The 18,292-nt window shown below is 48.3% G+C and overlaps 1 protein-coding gene across 1 annotated transcript in view; it reads right to left on the bottom strand.

Annotated features, from left to right (window-relative positions):
* The window catches only part of GALNT17 (polypeptide N-acetylgalactosaminyltransferase 17), a 428,829-nt gene that overhangs the window by 85,905 nt on the left and 324,632 nt on the right, over positions 1–18,292 (bottom strand). The gene's annotated exons all lie outside the window — the stretch shown is intronic.

Here is an 18,292-nt window from a genome sequence, read left to right as displayed (position 1 = left end):
TCACGTGATACATAGAAAGCGGAATATTACTCTGCCATGAGAAAGGAAATCCTTGTCTCCAATTTGAAACAACACTTCTGGACCTTGAGGGCATTATGCTGAGTGGAATAAGTCAGACAAATACTGTATATCTTGCTTATATGTGGAATCTAAAAAAGTCAAACTCATAGAATCTACTCAGAGAGTGGACTGGTGGTTAGCAGGGGCTGGAGGCAGGGTGGAGGAACTGGGGGATATTGGCCAAAGGGTCTACACTTGCAGTGAGACGATAAACAAGTTCCAAGGCTCTCATGCATAGCATCGTAATTATTATTAAGAATATTGTACTATATACTCAAAGTTGCTAAGAGTAGATATTAAATATTCTCACCATAAAAAAAAAGAAATGATAAGTATGTGACCTGTTAGAGAGCTGCACCATAAAGACGGCTGAGCACCAAAGAATTGATGCTTTTGAATTGTGGTGCTAGAGAAGACTCTTAAGACTCCCTTGGACAGCAAGGAGATCAAGCTAGTTAATCTTACAGGGAATCAACCCTGAATATTCATTGGAAGGACTGATGCTGAAGCTGAAGCTCCAATACTTTGGCCACTTGATGTGAAGAGCCAATTCACTGGAAAAGACCCGGATGCTGGGCAAGACTGAGGGCAAGAGGAGAAGGAGGCAGTAGAGGATGAGATGGCTAGACAGCAACACTAATTCAATGGACATGAGTTTGAGCAAACTCTGGGAGATAGTAAAGGACACGGAAGCCTGGCGTGCTGCAGACCATGGGGTCACAAAGAGTGGGACGTGACTTAGCGACTGAAAAACAGAGGCATTGGCTAATGCTATGGTGGTTACCTTGTTGCAGTATGGAGATCACAACAACATGTTATATACTTTAAACTTGCACCACGTTATCCAGTTGACTCTCACTTGAAGGAGAAGGAGGGAGAGCAAGAGGAAGGGGATGAGGGGGAAGAGGAAGGAGAGAGGAGGGAGGAGGGAAAAGGGAAGAGGGACAGGAAAAGGAGGGTGAGGAGTGGGAAGAAGAAGGAGAAACAGAAGCAGCCTCCTTTAAGGCATTTCACTGGTGCTGTAGGACATAGAGAAACATCCTGCATTCAAGCAACTAGGTTATTATTATCACTGTTATTATGGCTGCCGTTTATTGAGTGATTACTGTCTCCAGCATGAGCGCAAGAGCACATTTCACGCACCGTCTCATTTAAAAACCCCCACGGTTGTGTGAATGAGGGAAGACCTCTCCTGCTGAAGCCCGAGGAGAACTAGCGACCCAGCATGAATCACAGAGCAGAGGTCAGGACCATCCGCCTCTCAAAGCCCTTCATTTTAGTCTTTCTGCCTCACTGCACTCCCCAGAAATGGCTTTGTCAAAGAGCCAGTAAAACCCCAGTCTGCCAAAGGCCAGAAATGCTGGTGAGATGCTTTCCTAGGCGACAGAGATGTCTCATACGGGAAGCCCCATGAAAGTCCCCTGGGGCTGCTAGGAAGCTGTTAGGTGGGATTCTCCTGAACTGAACTATAGATCTCAACAACAGGTCTTTATCTGCTCCTTCAGATCTCGAGCTTGACTTTAATGTCCAGATTTCTGACCCCAGGGGATACTTCTTGGTACCCACGTGGTGTGGCAGCAGTGGGGTCAATGGAAAGACCAGTGTTGAGAGTTGAAGGGGCCAAGTTTGATGAATGCGGGTGCTGCCATGGAACACTGAACTTGTGTGAGGTGAACGGAGCCTCTGGATCCCAGTTAAGTCTCTGCAGAGCACCGCTGTGAAAAGACATGCAATGAGACCAGTGCAGAGAGAGCAGGAGCTCAATATTAGTGCTCCTTTGTCCTCCGTGTTTTCCCAGCAATCTCACACCAGTCACGCCTATGGACACAGGATATCACCCTTTTTCAGGGCACTAGCTACCCCAGAACAGCAACCACTTCACTGTCAAGCATTCCCTGCAGCTCTTGGCCCCTCTCAGAGTAGCAGCTGGCCCCTCTCCTGGAAAAGCACATGAAGTCCAGCCCCTGTCTCAGTTAACTGAACCAAGAGTGAGCATGGATCCCAAATAGGGTCAATCAAATTATGCTTTTCTGAAACTTGCAATTGAGACAGTGCTGGGAGTTAGAACTAGAGGGTCTCAGCCATCTGTAGGGCTCAGGCTGCCATTTGGGGGCAGCTCCGGTGGTCCCTGTGCACACGGACGGCTGAGCAGAGGGAGGCAGATGCCCCTCGGAGGGGTGAGACCAGGGAGTGCAGGGCATCCTGGAGTCCTGGGCTGCCCACCTGCTGACTGGCCTGGCTCCGCACTCTGGCCCTGGGTGATGTGAGAGCCCCTCGCGTCTTTGTGATCTGTCCTCCTTGACTTAAACGGGGTGTGTTTCTGTTCTTTGCAGGTGAATAGCAAAGTGATGACAAACCTGGACAGCATATTAAAAAGTAGAGACATCACCTTGCTGACAAGCAGCTGTCTAGTCAAAGCTATGATTTTTCCCGTAGTCATGAACGGATGTGAGAGATGGACCATAAAGAAGGCTGAGAGTCAAAGAACTGATGCTTTTGAATGGTGGTGCTGGAGAGGATTCTTGAGAGTCCCTTGGAGAGCAAGGAGATCAAACCAGTCAATCCTAAAGGAAATCAACTCTGAATATTCATTAGAAGGACTGGTGCTGAAGCTGAAGTGCCAATACAGTGGCCACCTGATAGGAAGAGCCGACTCACTGGATGCTGGGAAAAATTGAGGGCAGGAAGAAAAGGGAGCGACAGAGGGTGAGAGGGTTGGATGGCATCACCGACTCAATGGACATGAGTTTGAGGAGACTCTGGGAGATGGTGAAGGACAGCGAGGCCTGGCGTGCTGCAGTCATGGGGTTGCAAAGAGTTGGACAAGAGTTAGCAACTGAACAATAACAACGATCTCCCCTCCCTGCCACTTCTGATCTGGGGGAGGGTGGATGTTTCATCAGACGGCCAGAAGAGGCAAACTGCGGAGAAGATTCCCTCTGGTTGAGTTACAAGCCAGGGTCACTCAGGAAATGGAGAAATGCCAGCAACAGGTGCGCCTGGAGTGGTCCTGAGAGGACGAGAGACGGAAGAGAAGGGGGAATGGGAGAGAGCAGCAGGGTCACCCCAGGTTTCTAGAGAGCCACTGCTGAGCACATCGAGAAATCCTGAGAAGTTAGAATACTCTCCAACCCTTAAGTGTGACATCTGAAAATTCCCAACATGATCACGCATGTGTGGTAAGATCCTTCTCTAAGACACTGAACTTTCTAACCGCCCAAGCACCGGCAGGGCAGTTAGAACCACAGTGCACAGCTGTCAACCAGCACTCTTGAACAGGTGGTTCTGGGCACAGCCTCAAGACTGAAAAGAATGTTTCTCTGAGATTGGCCTAGGATCCACCAGCATCACCCGGATGGCTCCTTAGAAAAACGCAGCTTCCCAGGTGCAGCCCAGATCACGGAACCAGACTTACAGAGACGGGACTCAGGACTTTGTGTTTGTACCAGCAGACCCATCCTGCGGAGCCAGCTCCCTCTTGAACCATCAGGTCTCCAAGAGCAGAGAAATTATTTCTCTGGTTTCTCATTGTATTCCCAGGAGCGAGCGCCTTGCTGACATTACAGCTAGATGCTGGTGAATGAATGAATGAGTGTAATAGATCTGGTGACTGCCCCTGGTGGGGAAGGGTTCCGTGATGTCCCAGGGATGAACTGGCTGACCTGAACTTGAAGCCAAGGACAGCAGGGGAGTGGTGCAGTCACTAGGGGGACAGACAGAGGAATAAACAGAGAAGAAGGAGGGGACGAGATGGAGGGAGGGGAGGAAGATGGAGGAGAGGAGGCAGAGAGGCAGGAAGGACTCAGGCCCTAGCCTTTCACTGTCAAGGACACAGGATGCTTCCTCCTGGCATCTCTCACATCGCCCTTTAGGAAACACCTTCTGCTATTATGCAGCCTGCTCTTTTCATGCAACTGGCTCTACCTAGATGATATTTTATGTTTTGGTTGCAGTGGCAGAGAGAGACGGATTCACTGTATGAGTCCCCTTGGGTCCCCCACCTGCTGCTCACAGCTCTGTTCAGTGTATTCATTCAGAATACAGAAGCTCCAGGATTCCCCACAATGGGAAGGAGGGTTCCCCTAGGGCCTCCTCATTAAAGCTCGGCCACAGCAGCCACCCAGCTGGCACGAGGCCCCACCAAGAGGCCACAGCCAAGCAGCCCACTGTCTGCATCCTGGCAGGCCGTCAAAACTCAAAGATGAAGAAGGGCAGGAGGCTGGTCCCCATGCACTGAAGATGCGGAATGAGCGTGTGACCGTTATTGCCGTTGGTGGCATGTGGAAAGGTCCCCTAAAGGCCATGGTCAAAAACCTGCCACGAGGGATTTCCCTGGTGGTTCAGTGGTTTAAGAACTGCTTTGCCATGCAAGGGATGATTCAGGTTCGATCACATGTCAGGGAATTAAGATTCCACACCCTTGGGGAGAGAGACACTAAGCCTGAGTGTCGCAACTACTGAAGCCCATGCTCCATGACTAGAGAGTCCATGCAGCACAACGAACGATCTTGCATGACAGTGAAGATCCTGCCTGCTGCAACTAACCCCCGGCACAGCCAAATAAATAAATGAATATTAACAACAACAACTTGCCACAGTGTCAAGAGGGTGCCCGGGTATCGGTTCACATCCCGGTGTCCTAACTGAGGCCAAGCTTGACACGGATGGTGTAGAAGAGGGACTAGAAACAGCCTGGGAGACCAGCCCCTGGGGAGTGGCCTCCCTGCTAAGCCAAGACCTCAGTCCTGCAAACAGAAGGGCTTGGAGGCAACCCTGCGATGCCAAAAGCAGGGGCAAGGCTCAAGCAGGTGGCCGATGCTTCACTGGTTGATGCAGAGATGAAATAAATCATTACAAGGCATATCCTCACCTCAGCTGGGCCAGTCAGCATTGCTGGCAATCTCAGGCAGGGTGACTGCTCTGAATTCTGGATTGATGATGGACAGCTGTCACCTTCTCAACGGGAAGCCCCTGCCCGGCCCTACCGGGACCTGCTACCCTGTCGGCAGGGTGAGCCAGACCCGTCCTTATAACCAGAACCAAGAAGTCGCTGGGGCCCTGCGTCCCCCCCGGGGTTTCGCCCCCACCTGCCGAGGAGCACAGGCTACAGTCGATGAGCTCCTGGAACATGAGTCTACAGCCTCGTTCTTCAAACTCCACTGCAATTACCACCATCAGCGCAAACATTTCAATTAGAAATCATTCAAAAAGGATAATCATATTAAGGGATCTGCCAAAGTCTAATAGCTCCATTACAGAGGAGAAGCGCAGAAATTAAAAATAATTGCTTTTACTGTTGCTGTTCCAAAGAATATATGCAACACACCACAACTGCTCCAGCTGACAGAGAGATAAGAAAGGGAGAGACAGGGAGGCAGACGCAGGAGTTTCCAGCCAGATACGCAGAGCTTTGTCACCGCCACTGCTTCCTCTCCTCGTTGGTGACAAAAGGCCCATCTGTGTTCTGGATGTGTCCACCCTCAAACCCCTTCACTGGCTCCCCACCCTCCCCTGGGTGAAGTACATGCTCTGCCCTAGCATCTCCGCCCTCCTCAACATCTTTCCTGCCAGCGGCCCTTTAGAGACCATGGCCAGTTACACGGCGCAACTCATTGATCAGGAAACGCATCCCAATTTATGCCCGGCCGACCTTCTCCAGAAATGTCCCCCACAAGACCACCTCCGTCTGTCCAAATCCTACCCACACCCTTAAAAGCACATTTATCTTTTGTGAAAAAAAATTATGTTGCAAAATACAAATACATACGTCTTACAGAAAATGAGATTCTCCAGGCAAGAGTACTAGAGTGGGCTGCCATTGCCTTCTCCAGTTACAGAAAATACAGCTTGACAAAAATAAGAAAACAAACAAAAATCAGCTGTGTTCTCTGGCCATAAGCACTCCACTCTCTCATCCAACCCCTGCTGTTCCAGTTCACCTCCTCAAGTTCACCAGATTTATCCCTCTTCCCACTTCCCTGGGACCCTCAGTCCACTGGCCCTGCCACCTTGATGACGGACTCCCTCCTCTTGCATTCTCCCCGCCCCCCCAAGTCCAAAGCCATAGTTGGTTGTTTTAGGAGTGGCCTGGCTTCCCCACTCCCACTTTGCTTTGTTGGCAAAACTGATGCCAATAATCGCATCTCTCTGTTGGCTGACTTCTCCTTAAATTCAGGGCTCTGTGTGTGTCCGATGGGTCCTCAGAGCTGCCCTGCGATCTTGCTCCAGGGCCCGAGTTCCTCCTCTGTCACTCCTAGAAGACTCTGCCCCAGCTTGTTCTCCACTGGCAAACACCTCCTCCCCTCCTCTCCCTCTCAACCGGCAACCTTGCTTCTTATTTCCTTGAGAAATCAACAAACAAAAGAGAATGTCCCCAGCTCTTGCACCCACACGCTTCGGGGTGTGGTCACCCTTTGGTTGTAACTGAACTGTTCTTGCTCTTAGCTGAGGCCAAGCCCTCCTCCCATCCTCTCTTGCTACTCTCGCTACTCTCATCCTCACTCCTGCAATCCTTTCTCCCCTAAACACACCTATATTAAATATCTTTCCTTATTTACACAAAGGCTTCCTTGTGACTCAGCTGGTAAAGAATTTGCCTACAATGCGGAAGACCTGGGTTCGATCCCTGGGTTGGGAAGATCCCCTGGAGAAGGGAACGGCTACCCACTGCAGTGTTCTGGCCTGGAGAATTCCATGGACTGGATAGTGCTCAGGCTCCCACTGCCCCGGCTTCTCTTGTTGCGGAACATAGGCTCTAGGTGCACGGGCTTGGCTGCTCCACAGCATGTGGGATCCTCCTGGATCAGGGATCGAACCTGTGTCTCCTGTACTGGCAGGCAGATTCCTCACCAGTGGACCACCAGGGAAGTCTGAGCTCAGAGTCCTTATCGTGGTTTCTTCTGGAAGAAATGGGTGAGGCAACGCAAGCAGCTGATCTGGCTGACGACTGGCTGGTTGGAGTATTTGGAGGTTAGGGAGCTCTGTCCTGCTGTCTGGTTCCCTGCCCTGGGATGATCTGGGAGGAAGGCTGTTGTCTCCTGGAGTGAAAGACCAGGTAGAGGAGGTGGCTGGGAATGTGGGCTCCGGGCTGGTTAGTTTGCAGAGGAAAGGCACTCTCCCAGCGGGTCTTTTGCACTCTCTTAGAACTGGCTAGTCCTGGGAGGGGTGGTCTCTCCCCAGTTAAGTGCCAAAGCATCAAGAATTTAGAAAATAAGAAAAAGGGGCTTCCGTGGTGGTCAAGAACTGAGCCTGTGCTCTAGTGTCTGTGAGTGCGACACCTGAGCCCATACACCTAGAACTGATGCTCCGCAAGAGAGGCCACGGGAATGAGAAACCCTTGCATGGGAACCAGAGAGTAGCCCCTGCTCACTGCAACTGAGAAGACCCAGTGCAACCAAAAATACATAAATAAACTGGAAAAAAAAGGCCTCAGCTCACACTGTCTCTTCATTGCTTCTCCTCCTAACTGCCTCAGGTTCTTCCCCAGATGGCATGCATGGCATGGCAGGCCTCCTCCTCTTGAAAACCGAGAGTGAAAAACTGTCTTTTTAATGGCAATAATCTTCCACTTTGTTGTCCTCACCATCTTTGAATTTTAAAATCCTGGGTACATTTTAGAATAACACCCACAGTTACCATCTTCCCTCTTGGCTGGCTCGTTCCAAGCCGTTCACAGTCTACAATCCCCTTCTCTTTTGACCCACTTTCCTTACAGCTGTCTCTCCTCGTTTTCTGCTCCCCTTTACAGAAAAGCCCCCTTTCAGAGCTGTCTACACCTGATGCCTCCGATTTCCTCTCCCGTTCTCTCCTGAGCCACTCAAGGAGGCTCTCATCCTCACCACTCTGCTGCAAGTGAATCTGTCAGAGTCAGAAATGACTCCTCTGAAACTGAGTGGCCAGTTCCCAGTCCTCATCATGTGTGAGCTCCTGGCTGCATCTGACACAGCAGACCACCCTCTTTCCTTGGAAGCAGGCTCTCCACACCTGGATGTGTTCCTAGATGCCCTTTCCGATCTTCCTTCTCGACTCTTTCTTTTCTCTCTGAGGTTCAGAGGAGGAGGACTCCAGGGCAGAGTCCTTGGTTCTCTCTTCTCCATCTACACTCACTCTTTGATACTCATGTTTGCATTCTTGGCTTTCAACAGCATTTATATTCCAATAGTTTCCAAATATACACTCCTGTCTGAATCCTTCCTCTGCACTCCAGACTGGGTACATCCAATTGCCTGCTGAGTGTCTCATTACGTCTAAGAGATCCCTTAGACGTGGCTAGAAAGGAATCGTTAACCTACCCTCCACTCAAGCCCATCCCACCTCTCTTTCCTATTTAGGCAACTCTGACTCCATTCTTCCAAGCACTGGGGTAAAAACCTTGGTGTTGGCCTTGGTGCCAATTGGTCAGGAGTCCTTATGGCTCTACCTTCCAAATAAATCTTGGATCTGATGATCTCCCACCATCTTCTCCCACCACCATGTCAACTGAGCCATCATTGTTCCATTGCCTGGATCACCGCCACGGCTTCCACTTTGCTCTCATGCAATCAACTCTCAAGGTTCTACTGAAACATAAGTCAGCTCAGGCTATGCATTTGCTGGAAACCCTCCAATGATTCCCCATTTCCTTCAGAGTAAAAGCTAGGGTCTCACAATATATTCCCAGGCTCTGTCTAGACAGTCTGAGTTTCTCAGCTTCTCCTTGCCCTCTCTGCTCCAGTCAGACCCCCAGGAATACACTCAGAATAACTAAAAATAGAGATTCCAACAACCACTTGTACACGTGTTCACAGTAGCATTCTTCACAGTAGCCAGAAAGTTGAAACAACCCAAATGTCCACTAGTGGATGGATGGATAAGCAAAATGTATGTGGCCCACCCATACAATGGATAACAGCTCTGAGACAGGCTATAACATGGATGAAACTTGAAAACATTATGCTAAGTAATAGAAGAAAGAAGGTCACATATGATTTCACTGTATGAAATGTCTAGAACAGGCAAATTTATAGAGATAGAAGGCAGATCGGTGGTTGCCAAGGGCAAGGGGGAGGGGACAGTAGGGAGTGACCACTTAACGGATACAGGCTTCCCATTTGGGAAGATGAAACTGTTCTGCAAGTACATAGTGGTGATGGTTGCAAAATATTATGAATGTACTTAATGTCACTGAATTTTACACTAAACATGATAAATTGCATAAGCATTTTACCTCAGTAAAAAAATGTGGAGCTGGTGATAACAATCCTTAAGCTTCTTTGATTCCCATTATAAATGGGAACATAAATTTTCCTATTGCCATGAGAAAGCAGGAGCCTGGAGGAGTGGACCTACCTCCATCCTGACCTTCTATTCATGGAATCAGATTTTCTAGCACTCTGGAGATAAGGTCCCAAGATATTCCCAATTTTAACCCAAACAGCGTATTTTTAATCTGGGATCAAGGGCACAGCACCAAGATGCTCACTCTAGGACGGGCAGGGACACAGGGTCCTAGGGCTCAGGGAAAGCACATTAATCTAAATGTCCTGCTGGGAAGTCATCCAACCGTCTGTGACTCAGTCTCTTTATCAGTAAACTGGGCATGAGACTTTGCCCTGAAGACCTAAAAGCACCGTGGTAAGAATCTGATGAGATGAAAACAGATGGTCTCCAGGCAGCATTATGTACTCAACACATGTGAAGTGTTATCAAAAACTTTAAAAAAAGGACTTCCTTGGTGGTGCAGTGACTAAGACTCCACACTCCCAATGCAGGGGGCCCAGGTTCGATCCCTGGTCAGGGAACTAGATCCCACATGCCGCAACTAAGCGTTCACATGCCGCAACGAAGATGAACGATCCCGTATGCTCCCAAGACCTCGCGCAGCCAAATGAATAAATATTACAAAAAAAGAACTTAAAGTGAAGCAGAAGGATAAATGATGGAGGGAGAGAGGGGACAAAGAGGGAGGAACTGGTGAGGGGGTATCCTGGCCAACGGCGTCACTCCAAGGAAATATTTTGGGTCTAGAATGAGATGGACAGTGAAGGAAGGCTGAGTTCTAGGAGGAAAGAGAAATAAGAAAGTCTAGTACACCTTGTGGTATAAAGGTGTGAAGTCTGAGGTCAGTGTCAGGGGTGGGTGGTAAAAATACCCCAAGGAAGAGAGAGGAGCAGTCACAGGGGCCCGTCCAGCCTGCCCCACAGAGGGCCCAGCCCATCCTGAGGTCACCTCCTCTTGGCCCTGAGGTCACAGTCTGTGTCTCTGACTGTGTTGTCTGTGAGAGATGCCCTCTCCCCGATGCTCCTGGCACCTCTTCAACTCAACACCTTATACTTGATGCACAGAAAAGATCTGAATAGGGGTCAAGTGTGCCTGCTCGTCCCTGCAACTTGTTCATCTGGTCAACCAGCATTTCCAGGCAATGGAGGATGCCTTTGTTAGACTAAGTGCTGAGCACATGTGGAGATAAAAAAAACAGCAGGAGATTATCCTAATGGGGAAGCAACAAACACTACTTCCTGTTGTTCCTTAGTAAAAACGGTTTCTGGTTGAAGTCATGGAATTATAGCTATACATCTTTATGTCTATATCTACAGGCTTCCTTGGTGGCTCAGATGGTAAAGAATCTGCCTGCAATGCAGGAGACCCAGCTCAATTTCTGGGTCAGGAAGATCCCCTGGAGAAGCGAATGGCAACCCACTCCATATATTCTTGCCTGGAGAATCCCATGGGCAGAGGGCCTACCTATACCTAAGCGCTAGTTGCTCAGTCATGTCCGACTCTTTGCGACTCCACGGACTAGGGCTTGCCAGGCTCCTCTGTCTACGGATTTCCTAGGCCAGAATACTGGAGTGGGTTGCCATTTCCTTCTCCAGGCAATCTTCAACCCAGGGATTGAGCCTGGGTCTCCCTCATCGCAGGCAGATTCTTTACCGTCTGATCCACCAGGGAAGCCCAACCTAAACCTATGCGTATGTGCTAAGTCATTTCAGTTGTGCCCAGCTCTTTGCAACCCTGAGGACTGTAGCCTGCCAGGTTCCTCTGTCCATGGGATTTTTCAGGCAAGAGTACTGGAGTGGGGTGCCGTGCCCTCCTCCAGCAAATCTTCCCAACCCAGGGATCGAACCTACGTCTCTTACATCTCCTGCATTGGCAGGCAGGTTCTTTATCACTAGCACCACTTGGGAAGCCCATTTATACCTATACCTATATCTGTATGCATGAGCAAGGCTGTGGGAGAAAACTCCAGCGGGTACAGGGGAAAGAAGGAGCTCAAAAATTGTGACTGTGTATCTGTGGCCTGTGGACAAAGCGACGAGCTGCCTTTAGAACAAAGCCCTCATCAGGAAGGGTCTTCCTTCCACCCTTTTCATCGACTGCTCCTACCACAATACCAGGGTGTATTCGCGTCACAGTGCGGCTGGCTGTTGTCATCACCACAGGATACAGGGGCTGGACAGTCAGTCTTTGCCCTCCCCACCTCATACTCACTGCCGCTCTTGGAGCTCCCAGCTAACTCCCTGGGTGGTCATGTCTCCAAATGCATGTCTGGCTGACGGTTCAGGAGCCGGGGGTCCAGCGATTACACTGCTTTCTATTTTATCTTTTCTCTGGGCCTCTTTGCCTTTCCCTGACCTCAGGCTCAAACAGCTGCCATTTTCCTTGGTCTCAGCTCTGCTTCAGCTAATACCCAGGCCTGTTAGCTGAGCATCTTCTAACGCCAAGGCCCCATTTGTAGAAGCATAGACAACTCAATGCCATCCCTGGGGTTGTCTTTGTATGAATTTCTGTCAAATCATCTTCTCAGGGTCCAACCAGCACTGGGTATTTTAGGGGTTTCATCACTTTTCTGGCAATACCTGGCTTGGTTAATCAAAATGCACTTATTTCAGTACATTCTGTTACAGCATCACACATCATGAGTTCTTTTATAGCATTTCCTAATAAACACATGTTCCTGACGTGAATGTCGCCCTCCTCAGTCACCCTCTGGCATAGACACTGGTATCTAAAGTGACCAAAAGACAGGGCGGGGTGAGAGGGGAGAACCCGGTAGGGACCTCAGCACCCAGAGCAACAGCGGCCTGAACTGAGCGAGCAGGTGTGTCTGGTGCTGCAGGAAGACAGTTTATAACTGCTTCTAATCCTCAAAGTAGCTCTTTCGTTGTTGCTCAGTCCCTAGGTCGTGTCCGACTCTTTGTAACTCCGTAGACTGCAGCATGCCAGGCCTCCCTGTCCCTCACCATCTCCTGGAGTTCTCCCAAGTTCATGTCCACTGAGTCAGCGATGCCATCCAACCATCTCATCCTCTGCCTCTCACTTCTCCTCCTGTTCTCAACCTTTCCCAATATCAGAGTCTTTTGCAATGAGTCGGCTCTTCATATCAGGCGGCCAAAGTACTGGAGCTTCAGATTCAGCATCAGTCCTTCCAGTGAATATTCAGGGTTGATTTCCTTTAGGATTGACTGGTTTGATCTCCTTGCTGTCCAAGGGACTCTCAAGAGTTTTCTCCAACACCACAATTAGAAAGCATCCATTCTTCAGCACTCAACCTTCTTTATGGTCCACCTCTCACATCCGTACACAACTACTGGAAAAACCATAGTTTTGACAAGATAGACCTTTGTCGGCAAAATGATGTTTTTGCTTTCTAACACACTGTCTAGGTTTGTCATACCCTTCCTTCCAAGAAGCAAGTGTCTTTTAATTTCATGACTGCAGTCACCATCCACAGTGATTTTGGTAGCTCTACTTGGTGGTTATTATTAGCCCCATTTTCCAGCTGACGAAACTGAGGCTAAAGGTTAAGGGAAAACCGTCCAAGGGTAAACACACGCAAATCAGTATGGAGTCAGAAGCGATCTGGTGAGGTCTGATCCCACACCGTCCTAGGCATCCCGCTGCTTCCCAGACAAGATCAGTGAAAACTGGCAGCAGCTACGAGCTCTTGCACTGGGTCAGATAAAGTGGTCCCGCTTTGAAGATTTCTGGGAACTTGCAGCTGCTGAACAGTAAAAATACAATTTGGGGGAAGGAGCTGGCTGGCTCGCACAGAATTCTCAACTGGCCCAGTACAGTAATTTAATACTCAGAGTTCCATTTGCTTCTGCTCTACATATAAATACCAAAAGGGTAAGTACCGCTGCCTTTTTAAAAAATCAAATGCTGGATCCAGCACATACATTTCACACCAGAAAATGGGACCCAAAGGCCAGAGCTTTGCCTGTTAAATGGAGGGAGCACGTTCCCTTTTGTGGCTCAAAAGATAATTCACGCTGAAACAACTTCCTCCAGATTGGGAAGTGGACTGCCCGGGTATTAAGAGCCTTTTCTGGTGGAGGTTAAAGGCAGTGCTCATCTCTCTGCAGTGTGATTTTTCACAGATGCAGGAAACGCCAGTGGGGATTGAAGTTGTCAGTCCCAAATGCTTTTCCTTGGCTCGCTGATTTGCCTGGGCTGGATTTATTAAAACAGAGACCCTAGCAAAACTCTGCAGTAAGATATTTCTTATGACAATTTTCTCAGCATAACACTTTTGTTCTTTGCTAATCATAGTTTATTTAGGCTTTGAGAAACCAATTTGCAAAGAATTCATTGACAGTGATTTTGGTAAAAGCATCAAGTTTCTGAAGAAGTGGTAAGATATTAAATAATTATCAGCCATCGATGTATATATGGCACGCGCAAACACACACACACACACACATGCTATCTTGTGAGATGAAACATAGATTGGGTGACTATTTGGGGAAGAGAAAAAGACAAAAAGTCCAGAACAAGATTCTGACTGTTTTTGTCCAGCCAGAGCACTAAGAACATTTTTCACAGATGAACATCTATAATCCATTTGAAGATGATGAATCTCAGTGAGGCAAAACATTACATCTCCCCCAGCAAAAAATTCCAGTTTCCTCTTTAGCAGACCCAGACTCCAAAACACTGAACTCATTATTATAATATTTTGAATTCCACCAGTAAAATATTTGTAGAAGTTGGTTTTCCTTTTGTTTAGAAGTAAGTATCCATAATAGCTTTGATTTAGCTTCTCTTGGTTCCTAAAGCCTAAAAATACCGACTATTTTGCCCTGTACAGAAAAATTTTTGCTGAATTCTGTTCTAGAACAGGAGCTGTAGAGGGGAGTGCAGATGCCCACATTGAGCAACTTGGTACCTACCTGGCGACTGGCAGAAGGTAACTTGGAAAAGAATAGATACGGGGCTCAGGGGAGAGAATGATGTGGAAGATGGATGGGGGATAACAGCCTGGCTCTCGCTTCCAGAGCTGATGTAAGAACACATTTGATAAATGCTTTGGGCCATACACTTGAAAATGGCATCAGGCTCGCGACACGTGTTTTGTTCTATAAAAGAAAGTGAAGGGCTAGCAGAATATGCCACCCCAAAATACGCCTCTTGGGCATGGGATTATCTTGAGCTGGTTATTTTTTAAGAAATAGCAGACTTAGAAGCTCAGAAAAATCTAGAAGTTACTCTTTTGAAAGAGAAATTTACATTCAGAAAAGAAATCTCCATTTGTAAGGATATCTCTCTCTGAACACCAGGAACAAACGGATGACCCTGAATCTTTAGACACTCTCCTTAGTGGCACTGATGCTAGCTTTACTCTATGTCACAAACCTCGCCCTGTTTACTGTGCTTTTCTTGGTCATCTCCCATTAACAGGCCTTCCCTCCCTCCGTAACATCTTCTTTTGTTTTTAGCTGCAGATGGTATTTAAGGTAGTGGCCTCGGCCATTTCGGGAATTACTCAGTTTTCTTGGGTATCTCCCATGTATATAGGAAGCATACTGGTTATTAAACAGAATTATGCTTTTCTCCTATTAATCTTTTTTATTACAGGATGGGCGGTTCTCAGGCAAGAACCTAGAAGGGTAGAGGGAAAATTAGTTTTACTCCAGTACAAAAGGAAGAGTATTGATACTTGTGCATGCTGGAGAATTTTCTTGAGAAGGTTTTAGAATAGCCTATATAAATGCAGGCACTATGGGATAAGACAAAATTAAAACATAAGTAAATGGGAACAAAAGGACAAAGGGAAAATGAGCAGGATAAGATGACACCTTTAGAGGTGAGCTTAGTGCACAAAATCATTGCTTAATAAGGGAGACCACAAAGTCAGCTCTGTGTCACTGCAGACAGAAGTAGTGGCAAGATCTGCAGTGTCTAAAAGATTTTTTAAAAGAGAAATATAGGTGCTTGGCCGGGCTACCCAGATGGTACTAGTGGTAAAGACCCTGCCTAACAATGCAGGAGACATAAGAAGCATGGGTTCAATCCTTGGGTCGGAAGATCACCTGGAGGAAGGCATAGCAACCCACGTCAGTATTCTTGCCTGGAGAATCTCCATGGACAAAGAAGCCTGGCATAGAGCCACCGGGTTGCATAGGGTCAGATACAACTGAAGCAACTTAGCTCGAAGCAGCTTAGCACACATGCATGCATGCACACTAGCTGGCCAGGAAGACTCAAGAGAAATTTCTCTACTAAATAACTTGATAAGCAATTTCCTCACACCACCACTTCAGTAATATAAGCTCCACAAATATACCTCTTAAAGGACTTCTTAGCAGCGGTTCATAGCATTCAAAAGTGTTAGTTGCTCAGTCATGGCTGACTCTTTGTGACCCCATGGACTGTAGCCCGCCAGGCTCCTCTGTCCATGGAATTCTCCAGGCAAGAATACTGGAGTGGGCAGCCATTCCCTTCTCCAGGGGATCTTTCTAACCCAGGGACTGAACCTCAGTCTCCTGCATTGCAGGTAGATTCTATACCGTCTGTGCCACCAGGGAAACCCTCATAGCACTTACCCAAGTATAATAGTATGAGAACAACTGTTTCCAAGGCCAAAATGAGGTCAGCATAAGAACACAGCTTTCTGACGGCCTCGCTTATTTAAGGGCTAAATTAGTAGTAAAAAACAGTTACCAAAAAATAGTCAAGTAGAATAATAATATATTATGAACTATGTGAGAGGACTTTTTTATTCCAGATTTGCTGTTTCATCCAGAGGCAGTTGTAGTGAGACAGGAGCTATCTGGACCTCAGGCTGACCAGCCAGAGGTCACTTCCTGTGGACAGATACTCCAAAACAGCAAGAAGGAGGAGAAGCGGAGCCCTGCCTACATAAAAGACAGAGGCCACATATTTCTCATTCTCAAGGCAAGGAGACATTCCCACTACACAGGCGTAGAAAGGTTCTTTGAAGGTCAGAAAGGGAGGGGGCACCACCCCATAGTAGGCGATATCAACCTACTCATAGACCTCTTTGCTGGAATCCATTTTGGCTGAGATGTGTGCACACACATAGGAAGATGTTGAGATAAACCCAATACGGACCCAGACGCAGGCAAAGCAAAGATGACTGGCCAAGGGAAACTTGGATGAAATGCCTCATAAAAGTGATTAAAATCACCATGGGTGTGATTCTCTCTGAGTCTGTCTATCTACATGTACTCTTTTTTTTTTTTTCCTAATAAACACTTTGTATGTTTCACTCCTCTCTGTCTTTATTGGGAATTCATTTCTACACAGCTGATGGCCTGGAGTCCTGTCACTGGCCACTGGTCCCTTGTGGTCTGAAAGTGAAAATCACTCAGTCGTGTCTGACTCTTTGTGACCCCATTGCCTATACAGTCCATGGAATTTTCCAGGTCAGAATACTGGAGTGGGTAGCCTTTCCCTTCTCCAGGGAATCTTCCCAACCCAGGGATCGAACTCAGGTCTCCTGCATTGCAGGCAAATTCTTTACCATCTGAGCCACAAGCAAAGCCCGAGAGTATTGGAGTGGGTAGCCTATCCCTTCTCCAGCAGATCTTTCTGACCCAGGAATTGAACTGGGGTCTCTTGCATCGCAGGCAGATTCTATACCAGCTGAGCTACCAGGAAGCCCAGGATTCAGCACTCTCACTGCCATGACCCAGCCTCAGTCTCTGGAGGGAAATAAATATCCTGCTTCAAGCCGCTGCAGGCTGAGGCCACCTGAGGTCAGCAGCTTTGAGACAGGAGTGGGATGCTTTAAGATTAGGATGAAAAGAAGTAGAAAGATGTTCATTTTCCACCATGCTGATAAAACCAACCCTTGAAGCTAACTTTTGAAACAGTCTTGAAGCCAGGATTTCAAGAGCATGAACCATACACTCGAGAAAGTATTTTCTAAACTTGGAGCATCCCTTGAAAATACTGAGGAGGGCAGTCAGGCCAGAGGATGGAGGAGGTTAACACGGTCATGGATCTCAACGCTCGCTCACCTTAGGCTCACCTGGGGAGCTTTGAAACATGACCTGTGCTCGGGCTCTCTTTCAGATCCTCTGATTCGATTGTTCTACCTCCACCTTTGAGTCCAAAGTGCAACAAGGGTTGAGAACCACGGCAGATGGGATGTTTGCAATCCCAAAAGGAGGCTAGTTTTTCCTGGGTTGAAGGCTGAAAGGAGAGTGGAGGAAAGACCAGACCTGAGGGAAGACCTCTTGGGGTCCTCCTGCTCAGGTTGGAAGTCAGGGTGGGGAGGGAAAGCCTTGCAAATAGGCTTGAGGCCAGGAAGGCAGCAGAGATGGTGCTCTGCTTGCTGACTAGCCCCCTGCGGGGAGGGAGAAGGTCTCGCAGGATGCCTAGAGTGGGGCAGACACGGCGGCGAGCTACTTAGGCAGAAAGAAGACCTACAATAGCATTCCCAGCGCTCAGAGCCAGCTCCTGGTGTCACAGGGAATTCTGATGTTCCTGCATTCCCCGGGGAAAGGGTGGTGAAACAGTGAGCAGGCTGGGTCATGAAGAGGCAGGAAACTAGAGGATGGATATGGGTGGATATGGGGACCAGGACCAACATCAGCAGTGAATACAGAATCTGAAGATGGGGTTGTGTAAGTCAGCAGGGGTCAGAAGGTTTCAGAGGGCAGCCTGGAGCCCAGCACCTCTCCCCATGGCCAGCTCCCCTCGTTCTGACTAGGTGTGTCCGACCCTTTGTGGCCCCATGGATTGTAGCCCGCCAGGCTCCTCTGTCCATGGAATTTTCCAGGCAAGAATATTGGAGTGGGTTGCCACTCCAAGAGATCTTCCCAACCTAGGGATCGAACCCCTGCCTCTTATATCTCCTGTGCTGGCAGGTGGGTTCTTTACCTTAGCGCCACCTGGGGAGATGTTATTCAAGAGGGAAGCAGGAGAAGGACATCCTGTGAGGAGGAAGGGGGGCCCTTCCAAAGAATATAGACTGTTTAATCCTGATTTTACTGAGCAACTG

This window comes from Budorcas taxicolor, chromosome 2 (genome assembly GCF_023091745.1).
Source record: "Budorcas taxicolor isolate Tak-1 chromosome 2, Takin1.1, whole genome shotgun sequence".
In the NCBI taxonomy this organism is placed as follows: Eukaryota; Metazoa; Chordata; class Mammalia; order Artiodactyla; family Bovidae; genus Budorcas; species Budorcas taxicolor.
The sequence above is the reverse complement of the archived record's forward strand: the minus strand, read 5'-3'. Positions and strand labels throughout refer to the sequence as shown.